This window comes from Chrysochloris asiatica, unplaced genomic scaffold, assembly GCF_000296735.1.
Source record: "Chrysochloris asiatica unplaced genomic scaffold, ChrAsi1.0 scaffold00062, whole genome shotgun sequence".
Taxonomy (NCBI): domain Eukaryota; kingdom Metazoa; phylum Chordata; class Mammalia; order Afrosoricida; family Chrysochloridae; genus Chrysochloris; species Chrysochloris asiatica.
The window spans coordinates 7,741,964-7,756,151 of NW_006408580.1; positions in this window are offsets into that span (position 1 = coordinate 7,741,964).

The following is a 14,188-nucleotide window of genomic DNA, read 5'->3' on the forward strand; positions in this document are numbered from 1 at the left end:
CTTTCCATGGGAGAAAGATGAGGCTGTTTGTTCTCTTAAAGATTTATAGTCTCAGAAACCTTATGAAACAGTTCATTGACTTGAGGACAGTGGGTGAGAGAATTTGTTGTTTTTGTTGTGTGTCATAGAGTCGCTTCTGACTCATAGCGACCCTGCATAGGGTTTCCAAGGAGTGGCTGGTGAGTTTGAACCACTGACCTTGCAGTTCAAACTGGCCTTGAGGTCGAGTTCTTATCCTACGGCACCACATCAGGACTCGGGTTAGAGAATATACAGCAAAATTAAAATTAAAAAAAATGTATCCTAGGCATTCTGGATTTTTCAATAGGGCAGAGTAAGCATGTAAAATGCAGTCTTAAAATCTGGACAGAATGTGACTCTGAAAAGTACATATCAGAAATCAGATTGAGAAAGAACAGGAAAATTTAAAATACCAATGAACCGGTTATAAGTAAAATGGAAATTTTAGAACAGAAAAATTTAATAACTTAAACAAAAACTGACTAGTTGGTCTCAACAGTAGAATAGAGATGACAGAAAAAAGTGTCAATGAATTGGTAAATAAACCCATTGCTGTTGAGTCGATTCGGACTCATAGTGTCCCTAGAGAGCACACTAGAATGATTCCATAGCGTTTCTGAGGCTGTACTTTTTTTTTTTTTTTTAACAGACGCAGACTTCCACGTTATTCTACCGAGGAGTGGCTGCTGGTTCAAACCAGGAACCTTCTGATTAGCAGTGGAGTGAGTAAATAAACACTACCACCAGTCTCCTTGAAATTGAAGAATGGAAATGATCTAACCTGGACATCAGAAAGAAGGAAAATATTTTCTTTTTTTAAAAAAGAAAAATTAACAGAGCCCCAGGGACTGTGGGGCAATAACAAAAGATTTATCATTCTGGTTATTAGAGTCTCAGAGGATAAGAAAAAGAGTAAGGTGCAAAAGCTTTCAAAATGTAGTAAAAGATTGAAAAAGCTAAGTGGATCTCAAATAAGATACACCTAAAGAAAATCATGACCAGACATACCATAATAAAGGTGCTTGCAACTAAAGACAATGAAAAATATCTTCAAAACAGTCAGAGTAGAAAGTGGTGTGGTGCTGCCAGTTAATGCACTGGACCGCAAAGGTCGGTTTGAACTGCAAGGTCCATGTTGTAAACCCACCAGTTGCTTCTTGAAAACTCTATACAGAGTCGCTGTGATTCAGAACCGACTCACCCATTTAACAACAACCTATGAGTGAACCATGAATCAAGTAACTGCTAATATCCCATCTGAAATCATGTGAATCAGAAGTAGCACAAGATTATTGGACTGCTATATGAAGAGAGTCCTGGTGTGGCACTGTAGGATAGACACAAATTCGGTATGAACCTCAAGGTCCGCTGTTCAAACTCACCAGCCGCTCCTCAGTCAGAAACGAGTCAATAGCACTTAAAAACAACAACAACAGAAGAAGAGGACTTCCAATTCTGAATTCTGCTTTCAAAAAATTAGTCTACAGAAATGTTAATGAAATTAAGACATCTTATTGAAAATCTAGAAAATTTTAGGCAGGTAATTAAAGCTTGTAAGGAGCTTTGGTAGCGTAGTGGTTATGAATTGGGCTGTGAACCTTAAGGTCAGCAGTTCGAAACTACCAGCTGTTGCGCAGGAGAAAGATGAGGCTTTCTGCGCCTGTAAAGATATACAGCCTTGGAAACCCTGTACAGGGTCACTATGAGTCGGAACTGACTCCACAGCACATAACCACCAATTACAGCTTGTGCAACTGTAGAATATGAAAATAGCTAGGGCACGAGACCCTATAGTCTGAAAGCCATTTACCAGCTATATTAACTGTGGGCAAGTTACAAAAACCCTAATGTAATTTTCTGAAAAATAGATAATAAATGTTAAAAGTCTTTGAAAAGACTGAAAAGCTATAGAAGAGCAAGGTCTTATAAAAGTTCAATACTATAAGGGTCGAATCCTTCTTCTTCCTGGGACTCTTGTTTCTCTGCACCCATCACCAGCCTCTGGATTTGGTCCCTTGCTCATCTCATTCCATCTGGGTCCCAGCTTCCAAGTATAGGCCATGGCTCCCAAACTGCCAATCTTAGATATACAAATATACATGATACGGAAAAATGGTTTATTTTGTTTCTCTCAATGCTTTTGCCCCCTCTTTTTTTCATCATCAAAGCAAAGAATTGTAGGCACAAATCAAAATCCACTTTTTAAATAATACTTTTTTGTGTGAATTGAGTGAAGGTTTACATGTCACAGAGCAGATGAAGCATCCTGGTTCCGTCCTACTGTCCCTCCAAAGGATTGGTAAAGTGTAGGCACAATATGCACACAAAAGGAGTCAGAGAGAGAGAGAGAGAGAGATTTAGGCAAGAAAGAAAATTTAATAAAGAATGCATAGACAAAGCTTAGACGTTCTCACAGAAGAGGAGAAAGAGCTTCCACCCCGCAAGCAGCGGGAAGCATCGAGTGAGTTCTTGGTTCCACTTGTATGTTCTTTTCCTTCAGAGTGGGCCCCAGGTCTTCTGATAATTGTCTCCTGATTCCTACATTTTCCCATCATAATTTAGAGCTCATAAGTGGTCATTGTTTTCCTGTGTCTGATGTACATCTTTCCTATTACATCAGTCTGCTATTATAATTGTATTTGTGAGCTAACCATGATGCTGATTTATTGTAGTGGGATTATGATTAGCTCCTGGCCACATCAGATCAGTCCTGTTCTTCTCTGTGTGTGCTAGATTTTGGTGAAAGTCCCCTGTGCTATTTTTCCTTTTACTAAATTCTCCTAACAGGTTAGGACATTTCCTAAATTCTTTGTGGTTGATCTGTGGTTAGCTGTTTTCCTTATCCTAACTACCTAGCATACAGGTACAATCACCAGTTGTACATTCAATAAATCATACACTTGGTTTCATCTCAATGATTGCAATCCCTTACATGCAACAACAGTTATCCCATTTCTTCCCTGTGGCTCCTATTTCAATTCCATCCACCCTCCGATCCATTCTCAACTTTGTCCCTAGGGAAATGTTGCCCTTTTGATTTTGAATAATTAACCTTCCATGGTGAACATATCTTATCAGTGTTCTTGTACTCCCTATATACCTATGTGGCGCTGTGGGTTAACGTGCCAGAATGCAAAGCCGTTTGAACTGCAAAGTTGGTGGTTCAAGCTCACCAGCATCTCCTTGGAAACCCTATACAGGGTCGCTATGGGTCAGAACTGACTTGACGGCACTTAACAACAACAATATACCTAGCTACTGCTTGGCTGAAAATTGGGCCACAAGGGTGAGTTCCATTCCAGACTTGAAGGGTGGTTGAGGGTCATAATCTCAGGTTATTCTAGTCTCTTTGTGACAAGTAAACCCGGTCCTTTTTTTTTAATATACATAATCTTGAATTTTGTTCCACAAGTCCCCCAACTCTATCCAGACTTTCTAATGTGATCCCTTTCAGAGCAGCTGGTAGTGGTAGCTGAGCACCATCATGTTCTTCTGGTCTCAGAGTCATGGAGACTGATGTTCACATGTTCCATTTGTCCATTGGACTCATTGACTCGAAGCATCTTTGGTTCTCATCGGTCTTCTTTCTTAGAATTCTCTAAGATGAATACATTGATTAGATATCAGAGAATATTTTGTGCTCCCCTCACCAAAGGTAGAATACATACAAAAAGTAGAATATACACATACATACTCTTGACTTTTAAAACAATTAGTTTGACTTGGGTTCATTTAATTTTCCAAACTCCTCTCATAAATTAAATTTTCTTTGCCCATCATTGACCTGTGCACCCTGGAAAACTTCAAGTCTGTTCTTCATCTGAATTCCCTGTCTGTTTATTCAAGATGAGAACCCAAGGACAGAAATAACTCAGGAAAATAGCAGGAGGAAAGTACTTATCAGGAAGTTAAGAAAGCCCACAAATGGATCAATTTCATTTATGTCAGCAAAAATGGGATTTCTCTCCCCAATGCTCACAGTCCAGGTGTAGAGGGAAATTGAAAGGATTTGAGAAAATATTAAACCCTTTAAGAGAAATCAAAATGATCTCTCTCTACAAGTAACTGTATCAATATTGGTCACTGTCCTCAAAGGCAATATGAATGTTGAAACAGAAATACTAGTTTTAAAAGTTGAGAGTACATATGTATATATTCTACTTTTTGTTTGTATTCTAAGAAAACAATTTCTAACATATTTTGTTGTTTAGATATGTATAATAAGTAGCATAGTGGTAGAGAACTAAGACTAAAAGAATATAATATTGGTCACTCCACATGTGGAAGAAAGAAGACTTTTGAGAACCAAAGATGCTTGGAGTCAATGAGTCCAATGGACTAATGGAACATTTAAACTTCAGTCTCCATGACTCTGAGACCAGAAGAACATGATGGTGCTCAGCTACCACTACCAGCTGCTCTGAAAGGGATCACATTAGAAGGTTCTGGATAGAGTTGGGGGACTTGTGGAACAAAATTCAAAATTATGTATATTAAAAAAAAGGACCGGGTTTACTTGTCACAAAGAGACTGGAGTAACCTGAGATTATGACCCTCGACCACCCTTCAAGTTTGGAATGGAACTCACCTTCATGGCCCAATTTTCAGCCAAGCAGTAGATAGGTGTATTGTTGTTGTTAAGTGCCGTCAAGTTAGTTCTGACCCATAGCAACCCTGTATAGTGTTTCCAAGGAGACGCTGGTGAGCTTGAACCTCCAACCTTGCAGTTCAAATGGTTTTGCATTCTGGCGCATTAACCCACAGTGCCACACCAGGATAGTACTTCTGTTTTATCTGTTCAGGATAGATTAGGGAGTGGTCTTATTGTGTATTATCTTGTTCCATCACAGTCATGGAGAGTTTTCATCTAATGCCAATATCTTGTAAAATTGTTTATGTCTAGCAAAGGGAAGCCATGCCCTAACAGGTAGACCAGTTACCAACCATCAACTGTCAGGCCCATTTTTTTTAAAAAATTAGCTTTATTATGTATCATTTGATCAATTCTGACATATGTACATTCATAAAACAAGTCCATGAGATATAAAATATGAACGTGAACATACCTCACCTGAATTTAGACATCATCTCAAGAAAAGATTTGATTCATTAGACAGTAATGACTGAGGACCAGAAGAGTTGTGGGATGACATGAAGAACATCAGACAGGAAGAAAGCAAAAGGTCATTAAGAAGACAAGAAAAAAGGAATACCAAAATGGATGTCAGAAGAGAATCTGAAAGCAGAGAATAACAGAAAGATGTTTACCTGTGCTTTATTGACTATGCAAATTTGATCAAGTGGTGGTTAACATTGTGAAAACCAGGTATTCCAGAAAAGTTAATTATACACATGAGGAACCTGTACATAGACCTAGATGCAGTCATTCAAGTAGGATAAGGAAGTATTGAACGGTTTAAAAATCAGGAATAGAAGCAAATATTGTTGAATGATGATACATGGAGGGGATTGTAATTATTGCTATGAAAACGAAATATGATAGGATGAGTGTAAAACCCGATGCTCTTCCATGTAAACTATCACTCAATTCACACAAAAAAACTTAAAAACAAAAAACAGGACAGGTGTGCTCCAGAGTTATATCCTTTCACCATACTTATTCAATCTCTATTTTGAGTAAATGATATGAGAAGCTGCATTATATGAAGAAAAAAGTGACATAAGGATTGAAGAAAGTCATTAACAGCCTATGATATGCAGATGATACAGTCTTGCTTGCTGAAAGTGAAAGAACTTAAAATAGTTAGAAAGATCCAAAACTACAGACTTCAGTATGGATTGCACCTTAATATAAAGAAAATGAAAATCCTCACAACTGGACCAATGAATAACATCATGATAAATGGAGAAAGGACTGAAGTTGTCAAAGACTTCAATTTACTTGTATCTATCATCAGACTCATGGAAACAGCAGTGAATAAATCAAATCACAAATTGCATTAAGCGTTGTTGTTGTTGTTGCTAAGTGCCGTTGAATCGGTTCTGACCCACAGCAACCCTATATAAGGTTTCTGAGGAATGACTGGTGAGCTTGAACCATCGACCTTGCAGTTCAAACGGCTTTGCAGTCTGGTGCATTAATCCACAGAGCCACACCAGGACTCCATATCTGCTGCAAAAGACCCCTTTAAAGTGTTCAAGAGCAAAGACATCAGTTTGAAGACTAAGGTGTGCCTGACCCACTCCAAGTTATTTCCAATCACCTCATATACATGTGAAAGTTGGACAATGAATAAGGAAGACTGTAGGAGAATTGATGGATTTGAATTAGGGTGTTTTTGAAGATTACCGAAAGCACTAAGAACTGCCAGAAGAACAAACAAACCTGTCACTAAATACGCACAGTCAGAATGCTCCTCACAACTGAGGATAGGAAGACTTGGTTTCTCGTAATTTGGACATATTCCCTGAAGAAGGACATCATATTGGAAAAGTAGAGCATCAGCAAAAAAGAGAACAACCACCAACAAGATGGGATGACCTAGTTGCAGCAACAATGGACTAAAATATACAAACAATTGTGACAATGGTGAGAGATCAGTCAGTGTTTCATAGGGTCTCTTTGAGTAGGAACCAACTCTAAGGAACTTAACCACAACACAACAGAATAGTTTGAATTTTCTAGAGCTTTATAAACTGAATCATACAATATATACTGTCTTTTGCCAGATTTCAGTCACTTTGCAAAATTATTTTGAGATTTATCATGTTGTTGCATATATCAGTAGCAAATTTTTTATTATTGAACAGTATTGTATTGTATAATTAGACCGTAATTTATTTATCAACTGACAGGTGTTTTGATTATATCCTACTTTGGGCTTGTACATATACAATTGCTATAAACATTCCTAGGCATATGCTTTCATTTATCTTGAGTAAATGGGGTAAAGGAGTGGAATGCCTGGGTTAATGGTAGGTGTATGTAGAATATTTTATGAAATCGCAGAGCTGGGTTTTTTTTTTCTCAACCTTTTGAGTTTTCTATAAGGCGTCAGGTATCTTTGAGGGAAGGTCTATAGTATTGGGGCAGGGATGGTATTTGAAGATTGTCCCTGGAGCCAAACCTTTTTGTTGACATCTGTGATAACTGAGACTGCAAAGGTTGAATGAATGTCAATGCAATGGCATATGGTCCATTACCCCTGGGCATCTTTCTTTTAGTACTGAGGTCTACCTGTGAGTCTAGGATTTCTACCCTTTCCTCTGTAGAAAAGGAAAAAAAAAATATTGAGAAATCAAATCAGTGTAATGGTATTTTAAGTCCAGGTGGCTTTGCAGTAGTCACTATGTTATGTCTTAATTTACTTCAAAATATATCTTTCTCCATTATCTTTGTTATTAATCTAGGTAATATCTCCATCATTTTGTGTCTAAATTTCTGTAATATCATCCTTCCCTGGATTCAAACTCTCCCCATTCCACTCCTTTCTGTGCCCTGACAGGTTAATTTCCTGTCACTCAGTTCCTATTTCTACTCTGTTGAATTCAATCTCCGCTGTCTGCTGTTGAAGGCTGCCTCTCACCTGAAATCACTGATCATGACATTCTTGATCTTACCTGCCCTCAATGTACTTTAATCTTCCCAGAGCTCTAAAACGCATTCTACGTATTGTCATTGTCATAAGGGTGACAGTTCATTACTTGAAATGCTTCAAATTCATTACTGGAAATGCTTCTAAAATATATATAAACATAAAATTAAACAGAAATTCCATTTATTAAATAAAAACAAATGATGCATTAAATGCAAAATGAAAAAAATCTATTAAAATATATGATACAGGATAGTTTCTCAAAACCAAATTGAGGGTGTTTGTTTTGAAGAAAATGATTGTGTGGTTCGTTATTTTTATGTAATTGATTCTTTTGATAGTCAGTATGATGAACCATCATGTGTCTCCTTGCTGTTATCACTAATGCAATTTTTCAATTTTAACACTGGTCTAATTTTAAATCACCATTTCATTATTTTGATGCTATAGTTAATTCAGTGGTGGTTATGTACTATGGAAGGAGCTCTGGTAGCATGGTGGTTATGAACCGAGTTGCGAATCTTAAGATCAGCAGTTCGAAACTGCCAGCTGTTCCGCTGGAGAACGATGAGGCTTTCTGCTCCTGTAAAGATTTACAGCCTCAGAAACTCTGTACAGGGTCGCTATGAGTCGCAACTGACTCCACGGCACATAACCACCACCATGTCAGTTCTGACATCTTGACCTCTGTTTCTGAATACAATCATAAACCTCTTGGTTCCTGAAATTCTTTGGAAGTGATGAAGTAGTCATCCAGATAATCAAGATTAAGTCTTTATATCATTTTAGATCACCATTGAATTGAAATTTCACTTAAATTCTTACTTTCTGAGATCCAGGAACATGTCAAAGTAGTAATTCAGGTCCAGAAGCCATACGTTAAAACACGACTACCAGGTATTGCATTGTATGATATTGTTCAACAACAAAGAAGTATTTGATCAAAATCACCACACTGTTTATTTCATAGAAGAGGAAAAAAATAGAGCAAAGCAAATATCACCATGCAATAGTCATGTAGGGAAACTTTTCCATTTTCTATCTAGTCCCTCTAGTATATGGCTACAAAATAAATGTAAATATATGGCACATTTATTTTTCCATTTATCAACCAACCATTTATAGTCTTTCTAAGTGTCTGAAAGCCAAATAAAGATGCTATATGATTCTTAAATTTCTCTTCGCTTTCTCTGCAGATTATAACATCCAATGTACTCAGCAGTCCTTGATAATGTGATTTTAGGTTCACAGCAACAAAAGAGAGGTTGACAAATCTTTGGTGATTACACTATTTATATAATTCTAGAGGAAGTCATCCATCTGATAAATAAAATTAGGTTTAAGGCACAGTAGAGTATCCAAGAGAGCAAACACAACAGGAAATAGAGAAAAGAAGTGGTATATAAAAAGAAAATAAGAAACACCCCCAGAGAGAGAGAAAATGAGAAACAGATATGAGATAGCAACCTAAGGAGAAGGTGAGTATTCTCTTTTGGAACTGGTAAGAATATTCAATTTATTACAAGCAATATAAATGTTAATCCTTTCTATTTCATAACTTTGATATATGAAGTCCTTTAGGAACACTAATTGGAGAGTTTTCATTGTAAAATATACGATAATTTATTTCAAAATGTTACATTGTAATTTATTGAAGCCAAATTAATGGTGGTTCAGTGATAAGAAGCATTTTTTATGACTTATCTGTATGTTATACATTTTTAGTTGAGATTCAGGTTTCACTCAGTTTTCTTCTTCCTGTCCTTTTTAAAAATTGTTGTTATGGTATGCAATTCAGGATACTACATTTTATTTAGCATTTATATTTTCTTAGTCTCCTCTAGTCTATGACAGATCAAAGCCTTTCCTTATTTTTATGACCTTGGGAATTTTGTGTAATGATCAAGTATTTTGCAGAATATCGCTGAATTTGAGTTTGTCTGATGTTTGCAAAATGATTAGTCTGGGGTTATGGGTTTGGAGAAGAATATCACAGACATGAAGTGTTCTCACTGCATCTTATTAAGGAGTACATGGTATCATTATGACTAATAACTGGTCATGATATCCTAGATCACTTAATTAAGGTAGTATTGTTGTAAAGTTACTATTTTTAAAATCCATATACTCTGTTTTTTAGAAGCAAGTCAGTAAGACCGGTCATAATCAATGAGGAATAGTAGGAGAATGAAATAGGAGAATAATTAGGCTCTACCTCTTGGAGCAGGGACCATCTACATATAACATTTGGAGTTCTTTGACTCTTCTTCACTATTTATTTACTCAGTCACTTATTTATATCAATATGTGTTTATATTTATCTTATAATTAGGTTATAATTCAATATTGTTCAAATTGTTTCTATTTTGGTCATTGGAAGTTCATTCAGACTGGTTTGTAACCCTTCCGACACACCATCATCCTTTTCTTTTTTTACCACACCCTTTCTTTCTGGCATTGTAACAGGCTCTAAACTGTATGACGGTAAGTAAAAAAGTATTGCTACTAAGGTTACATTTCATACATGCATGGGTTTATTTCAAACAAAACATGTTTAAACATGTTTCTGCAATCACCGGGTGGCTACAGACAATTCTTTAAATAACATCTTAGTTTCCTTTGTTGTTATTGTTAAGTGCTGTTGAGTCAGTTCTGACTCATAGCGACCCTGTAGGGTTCCTGAGGAGCGACTGGTGAGCTTGAACCACTGACCTTGCAGTTCAAACTTACCTTGCAGTCCAGCGAATTAACCTGAAGCACTACACCAGGACTCCTCCTAGTCTCCTTTGTTGTTGTTAAGTGTTGTTGAGTCGGTTCCGACCCATAGCAACCCTGTATAGGGTTTCTGAGGAGTGGATGGTGAGTTTGAACCACTGACCTTGAGGTTCAAACCAACTTTGCAGTCCAGTGCATTAACCCACAATGCCCCCACACCAGGACTCCAGTCATCTTGCCCCATTCACTCTATACCCCTGATCTTTTCCCTTCAGACTTCTTTTTGTTCCTAAAACGCAAGGAACATTTAAAGGGAACACAATCTGAGTCCTTTGAAAATACCAAAACTGTGGTTTTGACATGTTGCAAGTACAAGAAAGCATAATTCTGTAGGGAAAGGTTGTTGTTGTGATGTGCCGTGGAGTCGGTTCCGACACATAGCGACCCTGTACAGGTTTTCTGAGGCTGTAAATCTTTACAGGAGCAGAAAGCCTCCTCTTTCTCCAGAGGAACAGCTGGTAGTTTCGAATTGCTTACCTTCCGGTTCGCAGCCAAATTCGTAACTACTATGCTACCAGAGCTAGAGAGACGGAAACACCACCTTCGGAAGTGTGTAGAACTAGATGGAGGATAACTTTAGCTTTACATTTTGATATTTCATTTAATTTAATATTTCGAGTAACTTTAGCTTTATGTTTTGGTATTTCATTTAATAAGGGTTTCTATGTTTTTGTAGCAATACTTTTGGATTCATCACACAGGGAATACTTTGGGGATAGAATTGTTTTGTATGTTGACTGTGGTGGTCACATGAACACACAGAATTCTGGTGGTAGAATGATTCAGCAGTCAGCTACTAATCTACGTGTAGATGGCTAGAACCCACCAGCCACTCTGCAGATGAAAGATATAGCAGTCTGTTTCTGTAAAGATTTACAGCCTTGGTAGCCTTATTTGACAGTTCTCATGAGTAGGAATCATATGGACACTCAAGGATAAACACACACATACTAATAAATACAAATAAAACTGGGGAAGTCTGAATATGATTGGTGGATGATATTAATGTCAGTATTCTGATTGTAAATATTTTTGACAGTTTTGCAAAATATCATCATTGGAAAAAATTGGGTATATGATACACAGAATCTCTGTTATTTGTGAAATAGCATGTAATTCAATAATTACCTTAATAAAAGTTTCATTAATAAATACATTGTCTAATGAATAATTGTTATCGGGACTGCTTGTGAGGGTTGGAAATGTAAAGGTAGAGGTTTTATAGCAAGGAGGGGCGTGCTTACCTTTTCAGCCTAGGAGCGGAGGTCCCTGGGACCATCAAGGGAGAAGAGTAGAGAGTGGGACCCTACCAGAGAAGCAGTGGTGCCTGAGATGGAGGCAGAGAGCATGACGTGGAGAGATGGAGTGGCTGGGAACTTCAGACACAGAGAGGGAGAGGGGCTGTGGCTGTGTGCTGATGGCTGATGACAGGGGGGGGGGGGGGGAGATACCCTTTGGTTGGTTGATGATGCATGGAGGGGACTGTAACCATAGCAATGAAACGATATACGATAGGATGAATGTAAAACTAATGTTCTCCCATGTAAACTATCACATAATTCACAACAAAACATTTTTAAAAAATACATTGTCTATATATTTGTGAATTTATTTCTGGGCTCTGTACTCTACTCCATTGATCTGCATGTCTATTCTTTTGCTTAGTATCACCTAGTCTTGATTACTGTAGCTTTAAGGTAAGCTTTGAAACATTTGTAATGCTCTCATATTTTTTCATTTGTTTTTGCTTATTTACTCTTCCAGCTAACTTTAAAATAATTCTGTCAATTTAAAATAAGGATCTTAATGAGGATTGCGCTAAACTTCTAAATGACTTTGGTAAGAGATGCAATCGCTAAAACATTTATTTTTTTCATTTGTCAATATGGTTTCTTGCTATATTTTTTCAAAATTTATGCTTTTCAGTAAATGTTCAATCTCATTCATAGAGATTCTGCGTTTTCTTATTAGAGCTACACTTGTTTGTTTTATAATATTGATTTAATCTTTCAACTTTGATTGCATTTTCTGGTATATATGAAAGTGATTTATTTTTATATATGTATCTTTATGCTGAAGTTTTATAGAACTCTAATTCTAAAAGGTTTTCAGTTGATTTTCTTTAAGTATGTGTCTACAGACTTTTTGTCATCCTCTCCAAAAGTTGTACCTGTAATTTTTTATTGTGTATCTTATTATGTTTTTTATTGGCCAGTTTTTTCATAAATATGAAGGCATAAGTCTAATAGGAAATCTCCAGCAGACAATATAAAATAGTTCCAAGGGATTCCACCTGAGGTATGAGTTGTTGTTAAGTGCCATCGAGTCAGTTCCAATCCATAGCGACCCTGTATGGGGTTTCCAAGGAGCAGCTGGTGAGCTTGAACCTTACAGTTCAAACCAGCGCATTAACCCACGCACAGGAAACTGGTCTATTTACACTGCAGGCCCATGTTTGGCATGTGGTATGGTAGAGAGGGGTGTTTCCAGAGTACTTCAAACCAATCCCAAAGATAGACAAAGCAGGCTCTGAAAACCTGAGAAATTTTGTAGGTAAATAATTTTAAGTGAAAACATTTGGTAATTCTGCACTAAAAGGCCTTGGGGGAATATGCGTGGGGGCACCAACAGCATGTTGCACTTGGAAGCTTTCTTTTGTAACTCCCCCCTCATTGTTCTCCTCCCTCCTCCCATATTCCAACTGTCCCCTTCCCCTCCTTGCCCTGAGGTTGTTGTAGTTAAATGCCTTCCAATTAAGTGCCTCAATTTTATTTCCATGATTATTATATAAATTAGCTTCCCACCAGTTGGTTACAACTCATAGTGACCCTGTATAGGGCTTCCCAGGAGCAGCTGGTGAGTTTGATCTGCCGACCTCATCATTCACAGTCTGGTCCAACAGTGCCATGTACAAAAACAGACGCGATACACTTAGTAACAAAAACTATATTATAAAGCGGTGGTGGTGGTTACGTGCCGTGGAGTCGGAACCAACTCATAGCTACTCTGTACAGGGTTTCCGAGGCTGTAAATCTTTACCCCAGCAGAAAGCCTCATCTTTCTCCCTTGGAACAGCTGGTAGTTTCCAGCTGCTGACCCTAAGGTTCGCAGCCCGATTCGTAACCACTACGCTACCAGAGCTCCACATTATAAAGTAAGAATCTGATGTGTTGGAAGAAAAGAAACCTAAAAGAGACTCATTGTTTTGAGGCCATAGTTGAAAGGAGACATTAATGGTTCCTGAAACTTACGACAGCAGTTTCAGGAACTATTAATGTCTCCTCTCAACTATGACCTCAAAACAATGCCATATTTTTCATGCTTCTGAGAAGCAATAAGGGCAAAAATGAGTCTTTTTTAGATTTCTTCTTTTCCAACATTTTGGATTCTTACTTTATAATGTAGTTTTTATTACTAAGTGTATCACGTGGGTTCAAACTCTTATCGACCCTGTGTAGAGTTTCCCAAGAGCAACTGGTGGATTTGAGCCATTGACCTTTGTGGTGCAGCAAGTTAATGTGCTGGACTGCAAGATCTGTTTGAACTGCTAATTCAGTGGCTAAAGCTCACCAGGTCACTATGAGTTGGAACCAACTAGAGGGCACTTAACTTATATAATAATCATGGAAATAAAATTGAGTGTGTTGGCTCATTACTGTAAGCACTGGCCTGCGAACCACAAAGTCAGCAGTTTGAGTCTACCAGTGCTCCACAGGAGAAAGATGAGGCTTTCTGCTCCCACAAAGATTTGAAGCCTCAGACACCCTTTACAGAGCCGCGTTGTGTCAGAAACAACTCCATGGCACTTTCTACTCTTTAAATGGATGATGTTTTCT